Below are 14,987 nucleotides of genomic sequence, written 5' to 3'. Positions count from 1 at the left end.
CTCTTGGTTTATATATCACCAAGTTACATGATAAAAAGATAAACTAATAAGACAAAAGTTCCTTAGTCTAATTACATGCTTCTTCATTTCTATATCCAGCATCTTTAAATATCTTCAAGTTAGCATGGAAATGGAAATGCTTCTTTGTTCTCTAAAACCTGTAAATAGGCTGTCAAATTCCATTTGTATCTAATCAACCCATGTGATTGTCAAGTCACTATCAACTGCAATTTGAATTTAAACATCCGCTGAAACTTTACTGGATCATCCGTTCAAACTTTGTTAAATCATCCATCGAAGCTTCATTAGATCATCCATTGAATGTGACTCGGGTCATCCGTCGAAACATTGTAGAATCATCCGTTGAAAGTCTTCCATAGCAGTTAACTCTATTTCACTTATGCAAAATTACAAGGCATCTAATATTTACAATTAGCCAACCTATTTTGCATATCAAACTTAGCCAACATGACTTTGAATATCCTACAACTTCGAGATCTTTAAGGTATTGTAGAATGCAAAAATATGTTACAAGACTTATTAATACATAAGTTACTCTCTCAACGGATGTTAAAGTGATCATCTGCCGAGAGCTACAAAAACACTAAATTAAATCTAGTAAAGTATTTTGTTTAACTTATCATCAAGTACACAGTATATTCCTAACAAATGACTCCAATTGAAAGTCTGAGAGCTGCTATATATCAGTTATCTGAAGAAACTGAGTATGAAAGTAACTTGGAGAAAAGGGTACAACAACTACTTTGGAAGAAGATAGATGATAGAGTAAAGGCATTTGTTCAGAGGTACTTCAGAGTTTATCAAGAACCATGAAGATCAGCTTCTATATCTGAGTATGCTCTACAATCCTAGTATTCTATATTTTATCTTTCTATTTTTGGCATCATACACTATTACAGAATTTATGTTGATTCTATAAAGCATAAATTGGGGGAGATTGTTGCAAAATGTCCAAGCCAGGAATCAGGATTTACTGGGATCAGGATCAGATCTGCTCAAGCGTCAGGATCTGCTCAAGCGTCAGGATCTGCTTGCAATAAGGATTTGCATCAAGATACAGACTGTCTGTGACATCCCCCTAATCCGGGATTGGGTGTCACCAAACAACTTTAAATAGCTTAAACCTGTATATTAATATAAATACAAAGATAACCCTTCATCTCTGGATCGATTACAGGTTATGGTATGAAACAAGAATCTGAACATCTAAGTTTTTATAGCAACTAACTCAAACTTTTATTTCCTCTTTACCAATTTCCTCGTCTTATCCAGTCTGACATATCCAACTTTCTGGAGCTTAAATCTCACCATTAAGATGTCTACTGCGAGCTATCTATAACTATCCTCAGGTAATACTGAATGAATAAGAAATAACAAAACAAGAGTGAGCCAAAAATGCCCGGTAAGTATCATAATTGGTTTTCAGGTATCATTAGCAAGAGAAACGCCCGAAAAAAATCTTTAAATGATTTTATAAACATCTTTATTAATTTTGACAATTGAGCGAATAAAGCATCGGACCTTATTAGCCTTCAATCATATATAAAAAATTATCGAACAGTTCACTAATTAATCTCTTGAATCAATTCTTAATTCGGTTTTGTAATCATATAAGTTTCAAAGAAAGAATGCATTTAATGGAGATCAAAAATGAATTAAACTGGACATTATAACCAACATATGTACTATACTCTGCTGATCATTCAGAATATATTACGGATCTATGCCCATCTGCATAGACCCACCATCATATCGGGTACCCATGCCCACTTTGGCCTAGTAAATCATAGGGTTCGGTCCATCCTTGGCCCTTTTCGTAACCATACAGTCCGTAGTGTATTTTGATGATAAACCATTTTGGTTAAAATATCATGATTCAGGGTTCACAAATAACCCAGAATAATAGGTATTTGCTCAAAAGATCATAAGTAATAATAACATTACAAGAATAAGGGATACTTGCATAATCAAATTTATTGCAGCAAAATATAAAATATTTAACTATTCTGAATTTTGAATAGGAAATAAATACTTGCCTCGATAAATCCTTTGATCTTTAACTATATATCATATGACTCAGTTCTGGTATATCTGTATTTTCCATCGACAGGCTATCTGACATTTTCTTGTCAATCACCATTCTATGTTTATCTCATCTTTGTATCTACTCATTTCATGTATCACATATTAAAAAGCTTTACTTTTAATCTCTCGGTATGGCCTTTAACGCCTAGAACTATGTGTATCTATCATAGAAGATATTATTTTAATTAACAGGCAATATATAATTGTCTAATTCATACGTCTATCCTTATCATCTACCCACCTGATAATAAAATATAAGGATCACTTTTAATTATATAAAATTTAACACACGTGGCACATAATTTACATAGCACATATATAATTCACATATCACATAATTCATATAACACATAACTCCGTTCGCCAAAACATCCGATTCGATATGTTTAAAACTAAAATTTAATCGAATATGACTTTTCGATAGCTACGCGACTAAAAAACGTTTACAAAATCAAGCGACCTTTTGAAAGGAAAGATTTTATGTCCCGAAAGTATTTTTAATAGAAGTAGAATATTTTTCTGAGTCTAGACACGTTCGTTTCGTATTAAACGGACGAAGAGTCTAATTATTTTGAATAAAATATGAATAATTCAACTAATAATAATATTAATTGAATATTCAATACCTTTATATATTTTAAAAATGCCATATATTTTTAGAATATTATTTCGCTTAATTATAAATAATTACATTTTATTTAACTATTTATAGATAAAATTAATTGATTAAATGAATTAAATCAATTAATTAAATCAATAAATAATTAACTAAAATAAATTATAAATAATTAAATCAAATTTGTATTTTTGGAAATAATAAATAAAATAATTTTCTGGAATTAAAATAATTCAGTTAATTATTTAAAAATAATTAACCAAATTAATTTTGAATTTAAAAATAATTTTTGAAATTAGAAATTAGGATTTTGAATTATTTTAAAATTGAAAATCCAGAATTAGATTACTGGATTTTAATTTAGGTGAAATGGGATCAAACCCCGACTGGATTAGAACAGAAACGGGTCATGAGGAGTAGTTGCCGGGTCGGGTCGAAGTCGGCCGAAAAATGGGATTGAACCCTGAATCCGGTAGGTTCTGTCGGACTCTAGCGAGCTCGAGTCAGCCCCAAAACACAATGATACTACACGGTTTTAATCGTTAATCGATTCTATACATTACTAGCAACTCGTAAACATCAATAATTATCACAAACGAGTCAAAGATCAAATCGTCCGGCCAAATCGCCATTAAACCCAGCGACGAGCTCAAATTTTCTGGTCAATAGTTGAAATCGACTTAAACACAACCAAAATCAACGCTTTATATCTCAAAATGAAGCTAAGAACGCGTATAATCATTTAAAATCAATCACCACATCAGAACATTAAGAATAAGTTCGGAAAATTGAAAACAAAATCCGACAAAAACTAAAAACTCATTTATACAATTCCCGAACTATAACATCAACAAAACTAGTATGAATCGATTGAAAATAAGCAATTAAAGCTATTTATATCATCAAAATGAACCAAAAATCATTTAGTCATAAACCCCCAAATTTCGTGTATAAACCCTAAAAATCTAATTTAAAATTTACCAATTTGAGGAACTTTTTTATGGTAGAGTTGGATTGTACTCTTCGGGAGCTTCACAACCACTATATATACGACCTACTATACTTTCCATATTGATCCAAAATCATCGATTAATCTAAAAAACATGAACTCAAACCCTGGCCCTAATTTTTGGAGAAAATACTGAATTTTTATATATTTTCTAATTTTCATCAAAATTAAATAATAATTAAAATCTATTTATAATTATGAAAATATCCCCAAAAATTATTTAGGGCATAATTATATCATTTAATAAAATTAAGTAGCCCAAATTTAATAATTAACGGGGAATAATTTTTAATCCGATAAATATAAAAAAATATGCCAAAATTCCCCAAAAATTATGAATTATTCAGAATGCAAGAGTATTGAGTATTTCACAGTCTCACAAATTTTTAAAAATGAAAATACGATTTTTGTGGGCTTTAACGTCCCGGTAGGGTCCCGGTCCGATCATTTTTAAGAAACCTAAACATTTCCCAAATTAACAGTAAACCTTGAAAATACATATAATGCAGGCAATTGCACACAAAATGAGACAAAATAAGTACCTTGATAAAAATGCTAATAAACACGTGTCTAGACAACGTTTAGTTTCTTATAATCGCATTTTAAGTACGTAACAAATAATCGAAGAATTATTTAATAACTACCACATGACATATCATGGAAATAAACATTTTAAGCTTATTTAAACACATAATATTTATTTATTTATCAAAAATATTTACAGAATTGTCCCAGATGTTACACTATCAGGATATGACTATACTACATGATAAATCAGAATCTATTGATTTATACATTCCCATCATTTGGGGAGTTTTATATAGTCGGTTCCTGACTTATAGGATCGCAACAGTTGATTATATATGTATAGAAACTAGATATATCGTACTATAACATATCTTGTAATTGATAGAGATTGATGTAGTAGCTGTGTATGATATAAACACAGAATAAGTTACCACTATTGGTGAATTACTTGAGTATCATTATAACCTAGCAGCTTTTAAGAAAATTCTTTTCTTGAGAGTTCTGTAACTGTTTATAAGAGACTAAATAAACCGTTATTTGATTCTATTACTTGTACTTTACTTCTTGATAATCGATTAGTTTAAATAATTATATCCAACCCCGTGAAACAATTATTCTTAACTGGCTAAGGAGGATACTCGGATCCCGTTTGAGTCAATAGAACAAAGGAAATCATAAACCTTATCAAAACCAGGCTAGTGGCATCCCAGGAGAAATAATAGATATAAGCGGACGAGACCCGTAAGGACAGAGAGTACGAATAGACCAAGTATTTTTGAAAGTGTCTCCTTGGGAGGGAGTGATGAGATTTGAAAGGAAATGAGGCTTAAGCACAATAATTATTGAACAGTTTGAGATCTTGAAAAAGAAAAAGGAAGTTGGCTTACGAATTAGCACAACCCTCGGATTATCAACAAGTTTATATTCTGTATCATGTGTGTATGTTAAGGATCAAATGAAATCTGACTCAAGAAATATGATTGCACCTAGACTCAACTTATGTAGATAAGATTGTAGAAGATCAAGGATCGCGAGGAACGAGTGCTCCGAAACCTAGTCGTTGAACGAGGAAGATTTTTATAAAAAGATCAAATACTGAAGAGTCAACGTGAGAACTTGAGGTTATCAGTAAAAGATATGGAGCTTCAAAGTGAGACAGAACATGTCATGATATAATAAGAGGATCCAAAACACACCACCTTCCTAGAGGAAGGTTCAGGGCGTGCCCTAAGCGCAACAGAAGACCTCGGGCGCACCCCGGGTATAGTAACGATCCTGGACGCGCCCCAATAAGATCGAGGGGGTTTTCATTTCGACCTCGAACCTCGTATGCCAGTTGTAATAAAAAGGACTGGTCTGTCCGAAGGTACGATTGACATCCCGGTCTCTCATGAAGACGAGAGTAGGATATTAAAAATTGAATCACAATTCAGATCCCCCTTGACGGAAAAGCTTGTGGAGTTTATGAAAGCTAATTTAGATGTATTAGCATGGAGCCACACAGATATGATGGGGATAAATCCGAAAGTAATGTGCCATCTTTTGAATATAGACCCCAAAGTAAAAGGGGTGAGGTAAAGGCGTAGTCCTGTTAGTGGAGAAAGAGCGCAAGCATTGAAAGAAGAAGTCAAAGACTGTTAAACGTGGAATTGATAAAAGAATCTTTTTATCCAGACTGGTTTTCCAATCCGGTCTTAGTAAAAAAGCTCAATGGAAAATGGAGAAATTTTGTCAATTTCACTGACTTAAAAAAGCATGTCCCAAGGATTGCTTTCCATTGCCTCGCATTGATCAATTAGTGGGGGCTACAGTAGGACATGCTCTCCTTATGTAACAACCCGAATTTTTGGGACTTTGTTAAACAATGAATGAATAGTAAATATGACAATCAAGGAAAAACTTTTAAGCCCATACTATATTAGGATATGAAAATTAAGTTTCCGAGGTGATATTATGATTATATGTACCAAATGAGTGTATGTAAAAGTCGTTGGTTCTCGAAAAACCAATATTTCAAATCGACCTTATGTTATGAACTATTGAGGAATACGAGAATCACATTAAAATCAAATATTTAAAACCCTACGAATAAAACCCCAGTATAAGATTACAAAATATAAGGATTGTTAAGAAAGGATTACCCCGCAAATCAGTTATGAGGATTTACCACGATTACGAGGAAGCGACCAAGTATGTACGTAAGTGAATGAATAAATGAAATAAACCCATGAAAACCATGAAAACCAATTAATACAAAATACAACCAAGGATTGGTCATCAAAATAGTAACATTTCCAAGAAGCATATTAACTTGGTTGGCATGAATAGTACTAGTGATGGGAATAGTACTTCCTAGCTTTTAGCCTTGGAAAAATCTTGTATCTTGATTAGTACAAGCAACCTATATATATCTAAGAAAACACAAAATCAACCAACACATCTAAGAAGCAAGCAAGTATCAAAAATTACCCCCCTCCAAGAACATCATCCATTTTGCCATTTCTAGAAAAGGAAGAAAAAATTCAAATCTCAAGTTCAAGCCATGGAAATATTATACAATTAATTCCCAAGATTCCATATTATCAAATTAAGGTAAATAAATCACCCATCTCATTTCATTAAGGTTATCCTGGGTAAATAAATTATTGAAGATGATGATGAATAGTGAATGAATAGTAACCCCTAGTTGTTTTGTTGATTTCTTGGTTGGTTAAGGATATTTAAGCTCATCCAAGGAATTTTCAAGGATCATCCATCGAATAGAGACTTTTCAAGAACCCAAGAAATGTATAAAACCTTCTTTCAAACTTTTTTAGTAATGAACTTTTCAAGAAACGCATGGATCTTGATTGTTTGTTAAGACTGTAGTAGTTTATGTTAGTTTGTTTGTTGTGAGTGATTTGGTTTGATAAAGATGTTACCCAGTAATAAGATAATAGTGTAAGTGGGTTTGGATACAATTATCTAATCATTTCGATATCAGGATGTAAGAACAAATAAAATCAATAACAGTTTATTAATTTATGATATAAACTGTTACAAAACTCTCTCAAGAAATTCTGATGTACTTGAGAGCTTCTAGGTTACAAAATACTCGAGTAATGCACATCAATAATGATAAACTATTCTGTGTTTTTATATACAACACAGCTGCTCTATCAATCTCTATCAATTAAAAGATATGTTACAGTACTATTTATCTTGTTTCTATACATATATAAATTAATAAATTCGTTCCTACAAATCAGGAATCGACAATAAACTACTCCTCAATTGTTGGGACTGTATAAATCAGTAGATCCTGATTTATCGTGTGATCTAGTCATATCCCGACGGTCTTCATCCTGATGCAAATCCTGACTACATGCAGATCCTGACTGACATGCAAATCCTGATTAACTTGGCAGATCCTGATTCCCAGCAAATTGTTTAGAGAATACTCAGTTATTGATGTTAATAACAATTTCATGGTTCTTGATAAACCCTTTAGTATCTCTGTACAAGTGCTCTTACCCTTTAATCAATCTTCTTTCTGAGAAGCTGCTTTAGCATGTTCTTCAAATTTCTTTCATAATCAATTTCCTCAGACAACTGATATATGGCAGCTCTCAGATTTTCAATTGGAGTCCTTTCAATCATCAGCTCATCAAGTAGTACATAACAGGTTCTTAGACCATCAGAATTTGAAGTTAATTTTTTTGAAGTAAGTACAGTTTTAAATATAGTTGTACCTCTTCTCATATTCAATTCCTGATGACTGATGTTCATATACATGGTAATATAATGTCCAAAGTACTCAAAGCCTTTATTTTGAATCTTTCTTCTGATGGAAAAGGAGATTAAATCTGACCAATCCTTAGATGCTTGATTTTCAACCATTAGCAGATAATGAATATATTTTAGCTCTTTGGTTGACATTATCATCGGCTCATCATAAGAAAGTACTTGGACTTGATCTCCTTGCAATTTTAGCAGTATCTTTTTGTTATGGATAAAAAACTAGAGTCTACTAATTGTTGTGTTTATTGCTAAGGTTCAGGAGCTAAAGGCCTTTAATGGCTGCTCTCGTGTTTTGTAGCTTAAGTCTACCTTTACGAGATGTCTATGTATCTTTGTGAATTAGAGAATCAAACCAAAAAATGAAGTTCTGATTGGTGGGGGGAGACCCTTTATATAGATGTTGGGAGTCCTTAAATTGGACTTGGGTTAGGAGACCTTGTGGGCAAGTCTCTGAATTAGAATGGACTTTGGAGTCCTAGGAAGTAGGAAGCTGATTCCTTATCCCATGAGATTCCTTGGAGGCCAATCTACAAGGATTTTTGTCCCCACTAGGACTCATCTTAATAGTTGTTTTTCTCCCTTATTAATTAATTACGAAATTAATTAATATTTAGGGTTTTGGGCCTTCTTTGTTCCATCAGGCCTGATTTGGTCCATCAGGCTTGATCAATGTGTTAACCTTTTTGGTCTGAATGTCATACATCTTCTTATTGGGCCTTGTATCCCAAATCAAGTGTAATTAATACAATATTAATTACGTAATCAGAATTTATTTATTCCCTATCATTTTCCCCCCAACTTTTGGGAAACAGTGGCTAGGTTTCACAGAAGTTAAGTTCACTTGTTCCCTTACAGGGTATCATTTTGCGTAAAGTGTGGAGCGACCTACATATTTACAATGATTTGCTTTAATCCCTATTGTTAGGAATTACCTTAATTTCCAGGAATTTTTCCTTTAATTCTGGGATTTTTCCTTAATTTCCAGGAATTTTTCCCTTAATTCTGAGATTTTTCCTTAATTTCCAGGAATTTTTCCCTTAATTCTGGGATTTTTCCTTTTTCTGGATTTATTCTCAATTTTAGGCTCTAAAATCGATTAGGAAATGTTTCAAATCGACCAGGATTCCTTATCGAAATTGATCAGGATCCTGATCGAATTAGCTGTCATTCTACCTCTCTTGTCGATGGAATTTCGACTAGGATTTGTGCAAAAATCGACCAGGATTCCTGATCGAAATCGATCAGGATTCTAATCGAATTAAACAAGCTTATTCCTTTTTGTTCGAATGAAAATTCGATCAGGATGTTATTTTGTCGATCAGGACTCTGATCGAACTAAATGGATTTTTACCCCTTCAATCGAATGAAATATCGATCAAGATTCTTCCTTTCGTCGATGAGGACTCTGATCGAACTAAATGGCTTTTTACCGTTTTAATCGAATGAAATATTGATCAAGATTTTTCCTTTCGTTGATCAGGACTCTGATCGAACTAAATGGCTTTTTACCTTCATAATCGAATAAAAATTCGATCAGGGGTACTACCTTTTGCCGACCAGGATTCTGATTGAAACATTTCTTCAAAATTCTGGTGGATTTTTTACCCTTCAATTTCCATCCCTGCTTCTAGAATATCCCTGAAACGTCCCCATAGTGGGTTTTCCTCAAGTTGGGCCTTGTTGTATGGGCCTTAAAATGCCTCATATTCTGAGGTTTTCACCTATAAAAGAGAAGTGAAAATCCTCACTTCACTCCTCATTTCTCAAATTTTCTCTCAAAAACTCTCTCAAATTTCTCTCTTAGGAAGGCGATTTCCGGCCACCTCAGCCACCGCAGTTCCACCACCTTCAAGCTTTTTCTGGGTTTCAAGCCTTGATTCGAAGAATATTAATGGCGGATTGTGATCTAGCTCGTTTGGGGAAGATGAACACTTCTAAGACAGGTACTTCCATTCAAATCCAATCTCCGTACACTTCTTTAATTGATATGATAAACTCTAGAGGCGATGAATATCCCTCTTTATCTGAATTAGGTTCATACAACCACGGTAACACTTTTCACGAGTTTGAGGGTAGAATTGAGTCCATGAACACCACGTATAAACTTCCACCCCACCTTAGAATTATCTCATCCGCCCCTGGGGATAGGACATATAACTAGGAGGGCGATACTCTATTTATTTATCGAGGAGCCCTGACCGCGGGTCTTAGGTTCCCATTTCACAAATTTATTCCTCGTTTACTTGCAGACGTAAAAATTAACCCTTGTCAACTCCCTCCTAATGCATGGAGGAATATTATCTGTTTTATGGTTCTGTGTCTTAGAAATAAATTTCCTCTTTCTGTAGCTGTCTTTAGGAAAGTTTTCCAATTTTATAACAGTTCCATGGTTCAACCGGGCTGGGTTTTAATTCGTTAATGGCCCAAAATTTCCAATATTTTTTATAGCAACTCTATAGTTGAGAATAACCCTAAGTGGAGGGACGAGTTTATTAAGCTGACCTGGGCTGGGGGTGATTGGGCCACACTCTTCCGTAGGCCCTTTTGTAAAGTGTCAGATGGTAGTCCTTGTAGCATCAGGTTAACTGATGAGGAGGAGGTGGCCTATCAAGCCCTTATTTCAGATGATGAAAAAACAGACACTTGGACCCTTTTAGAGGAGTTCTCGTTGAAGAAAGTTGGTCTCTCTCAGGCCAGTGATAAGGGTAAATTTATATCTGCGCAGCTATTTCTTTCTTCCTTTTTATTGCAACTTTATTATCTCCAGAAGTTTAATATTTTTCTTTTTTTTCTTTCAGCTTGTCAACAGCCCTAATGAGGGGGAATATGGCCGCCAAAAGAGGGCCAGGATGAACAGAGATCCCAGGGGCAAGCCTGATGCTCCCACCTTCCTTAGGCCCCACGTCCCTGTTGTAGAGCTAGGGGATGATGTGGATCATCCACTTAAGGGGCACTCCTTTAGGCCTAACTGGGGCTTTTGGAGAAGTGATACGTTGGTTGGATCCACCAAACATGCCAAGGACTGGTCGTACCACTCTATCACTCCCCACGACTTCACTGACATCGTCACGGGGAGTGACATTGAGACCATTGAGCTTCTGGGTTCTCAAGCCCAAGTTGCGGTAACATCCCTTTCTTTTCTCTTTAAATTCCAACTTTCCTCTTTTTTTTATAAACTTGTGTTAACTCACGTTTCTTTGTGCAAAGTAACACTTACTTTCAGGCGGCCCTTCATCAGGCTAGGTCCTTGAAGGGGAATTCCGATGAGTTCAAAAGGGAGATGAAGAAATGGAAGGAGAGGGCTGAGGTCCTGTAGAAGAAGTTAGAGACGAAGGGGGATGAGCTGTCTAAGGCTCATTCCGAGCTGGTTAAGCTTAGGAGTGATAAGGAAAAACTCATTGATGATTACATGGATACGGATAAATTCAAGAATCTTATGGAAATCCACGATGAGGGTCTTTATTCTCTGCAGTTTACCCAGGGATGGGATGCAGCTGGGAAGGCTATCTCGGAGAAACATCATGTCTTAGTTGATCCCGAGGACTTTATAAGTCCTGAGCAACCAGAGATAGAGGATAGCTTGGATGCCCTCTTCAACTCCCCTCAGCCGGATGATCGCATCCTGGATCCTAGCACTGCCTCTCCTCCTACTTCTCCCGCAAAGGATGCTAAGAAGGATGGTGTTGATAAAGAGGAAGGGAATGAAGGCTCCCGCATGGAGGAGTAGTGTTTCTTATTTGTAATTTTTATTCATAACTTATTGTATTCTGAACTTATTACCCTTTGGGGTTTATTTATGTTGTTTTCTTCTTCATACCTTTCTCCTTTAACTTTTCAGCACTTATTATGCTTTTAAAGAGAATGTTAAATGACCTGAACAACTTGGCCCTTTAAGTTGTGCAACAAGCACTCCTTATAATAGAAGAATTCTTAAAGTCTTCTTCTTTTAATGATCAAAGCATGATCTTTGTTAAAATTACACAAAGGATTATCACAACTTAAATATCCAAAGGTTGAAATAATTTCAAACTCATTAATATAAAGTCTGGTTTTCCAAAGCCTTACATGGTATCGGTTCAACCCTTAACAATAATGAATCAACAATGTAAATCCTACTGGTATTAGAATATAAAATCCTACGCAAGCAAAGCTTTAAGGTGCTTTTCAACCTACTTGTCATTTTGACAAGTGAGAATCGTGTTTAACTGATTTACACATAGTAAACCTTCAAGTTTTATTCATGCCAAGTTCTTGGGACTTCAAAACCATCCATAGTCTCTAACTTGTAGGTTCCCCTTCCTTGAACGCTTTTAACCTTATAGGGCCCTTCCCAGTTTGGGGCAAGCTTTCCTTTCTGCCCTACTCCAGAGGCTTCCACATTTCTAAGGACTAAATCTCCTTGCTTGAAGAACCTTTCCTTAACCCTTAGGTTGTAATAGAACGAAGCTTTCTTCTGATAGTTCACTATCTTCGCATGTGTTTCATCCCTGTAACACCCCCAAATCCGGGGTCGGGGATCCGGGTTGTCACGAGTTCCAATTCCCTTAACAACTCTTAATCTTAATAAATAACCAACCACTGCATACCGTGACCCCATAATATACACACACAACACAAGTTATAGTCTCCGAGATGAATACCAAAAATAACACAAGTCATTTTATTCCACAATTATAAGTCATTACACCTCAAAAGGGTTTCTGAATAAATTTACATATTCTTTGCCATTATTACAATTCATAAATATACATAAGTCTGGTACAACAAAAGTTGAAAGCCTAGCCTATTGGTAGTTCCTACCTCAGCTACAACGGCATCAACGCCTACAGGAAACTGCGGAATGTTTCCTAACCACTCACGAATTGGGAGCTTGATCCCGTTCATCTTGTCTATCTGTTATTGTGTGATGAAAGAAGAAAGCAAGGGCGAGCAACAAGCACACCGAAATAATATGTATTATAATTAACAATATATGAGCATTCTAATAGTACTCATGAAAGTCTTGGTCAAGAAGAATTGAACCAAGTTGATATCTTAACGCGACCAAGTCGCAAAATATTCAATATATATATATATACTTTTCACAATCTTTGAAATCCTATGACATGTATAATATACACAGAGTTCCAGTTTATAACTGTATAAAATATCGTTGCAAGGTGATCTCATATATCTAACCTTGTCTCAACGTTTTTCTGAAAATCTTTGTCATGCATAAGATAATCATTTACTAGATATAAGTTGAAAAGATGAAGTTACAAGATACTCCAATATACTTATATCTTTTCTGAATACTACTTGAACTACCACCGTTCAAGTTATAATTAGTTTCAAAAGTTCATCACCCAGATGAGACTACAAGATAAGACTTGAATAGATTCAATCTTTGAAATATTATTGAATGAAATGAAGTTACGAGATACTTCATTAAGTCCCGATATATATATCCATATATATATCTCTCATATATTTCCTGAAAACCTCTGTCATGTAAAGTATGAACAGAGTTGCCATATCCAATGAATTTGGAAAGAAAAGAATTTTGGCATAAACCCGATATCTTGCTGATCAGGCAAAGATACCAATAAGTAACCTTTTCTACTAGTAGATCGACGAATCCCCCACCGGTCATCACCCTGGCCTCATTAGGACCTTGTGCTGGACCGCCACCCGGCCTCTTACGCATTGATGGACTGCCACCCAGCCACTTACACTTTGATAGACCGTACCCCAGCCTGTCGCTTATGCCGACTCAATTAGATGGACTTACTTCCTGAGCATTGGGTAAGTAATCAATTCATTTATCAAAACAGCAACCTCGTTGCGAATATAAAATACATCACAGAGCTGGATCCCTCAAATTTTTTAAGCGAGTATTTAAATCCCCTTTGAAAGGAAGATCTTAAATTTGAAAACGAGTTTTGGGATCCGCTCTAACTTTTAAAAATTATTTTGAAGACTCGAAAACATTTTTAAGAATGTTTGGAGTAATGCTGATTTAATGAAATAAATCAGTCCCGATATATTAGAAAATATCTGAATATTATTATTTAAATAATATTCCCATAAGGATAATCCTTATAAAAATAATTGAAGTAGAAGTTTTAAAACTCATACTTGAAATGAATATTAAATAACCAAAGTTATACTTATACGAAAGTACGATCTTTATTTGAATAATCGAATATAAGTTTGATTATCGAAACATTATTCTTTAATAAAATAAAGAATATTATTTAATAAAATAAGCGGAGTCATAAGTCCTCGAATGAATATTCAAAATAATATTCATTAAGTAAAATAAAGTTATCGAATAAACCTTATTCGATTAAAGTTTTGAAAAGTATATCTATATATATTAATATATATATAATATACTCGGGAACATCGACTCCCGATTTAGAAAATGTTCATCTTTGGGTCCCCTATACTAAGGGTATACGCAACTACTGCTTATCTTTAGCATAGGTATTATGCAACTTATAAGCATTTGAATCAACAATTAGATATCAAATTACGAAACAGGAATGCATATACACCATATCAGCATGCTCCAATATATCGCAATATTTGCTAATAACCATCATGCATCTATCACAAGATAATGCATATACATATATACATCACAACAACAGTATAACGGGTTGTAAACTTGCCTGAGTGTTCCCGGATAGACTTAAGCTTAGAGTGGGTCCGATAACCTATGAACAACAACATAAGTCAGAATTAAACCCCGGTCGCTTAAGAAAGTAGACCTTAACCAATTGAACCCAAACGTTCGCTTATAGTCATTTCTACGCTTAACAAATCACATAAGTCGTTCGAGTACCCTCGGCTCCACCATTTTTAATAAATTAACCATTATGAATTTTAAGGCAACGCTTTGGAAAATATCCTACCAACTGCCTAACCCACTTTACATAATTGTTTCATACTCCAATTAGTCAT

The sequence above is a fragment of the Apium graveolens genome, chromosome 4 (assembly GCF_009905375.1).
Source record: "Apium graveolens cultivar Ventura chromosome 4, ASM990537v1, whole genome shotgun sequence".
Taxonomy (NCBI): domain Eukaryota; kingdom Viridiplantae; phylum Streptophyta; class Magnoliopsida; order Apiales; family Apiaceae; genus Apium; species Apium graveolens.
This window is presented reverse-complemented; position numbering follows the sequence as displayed.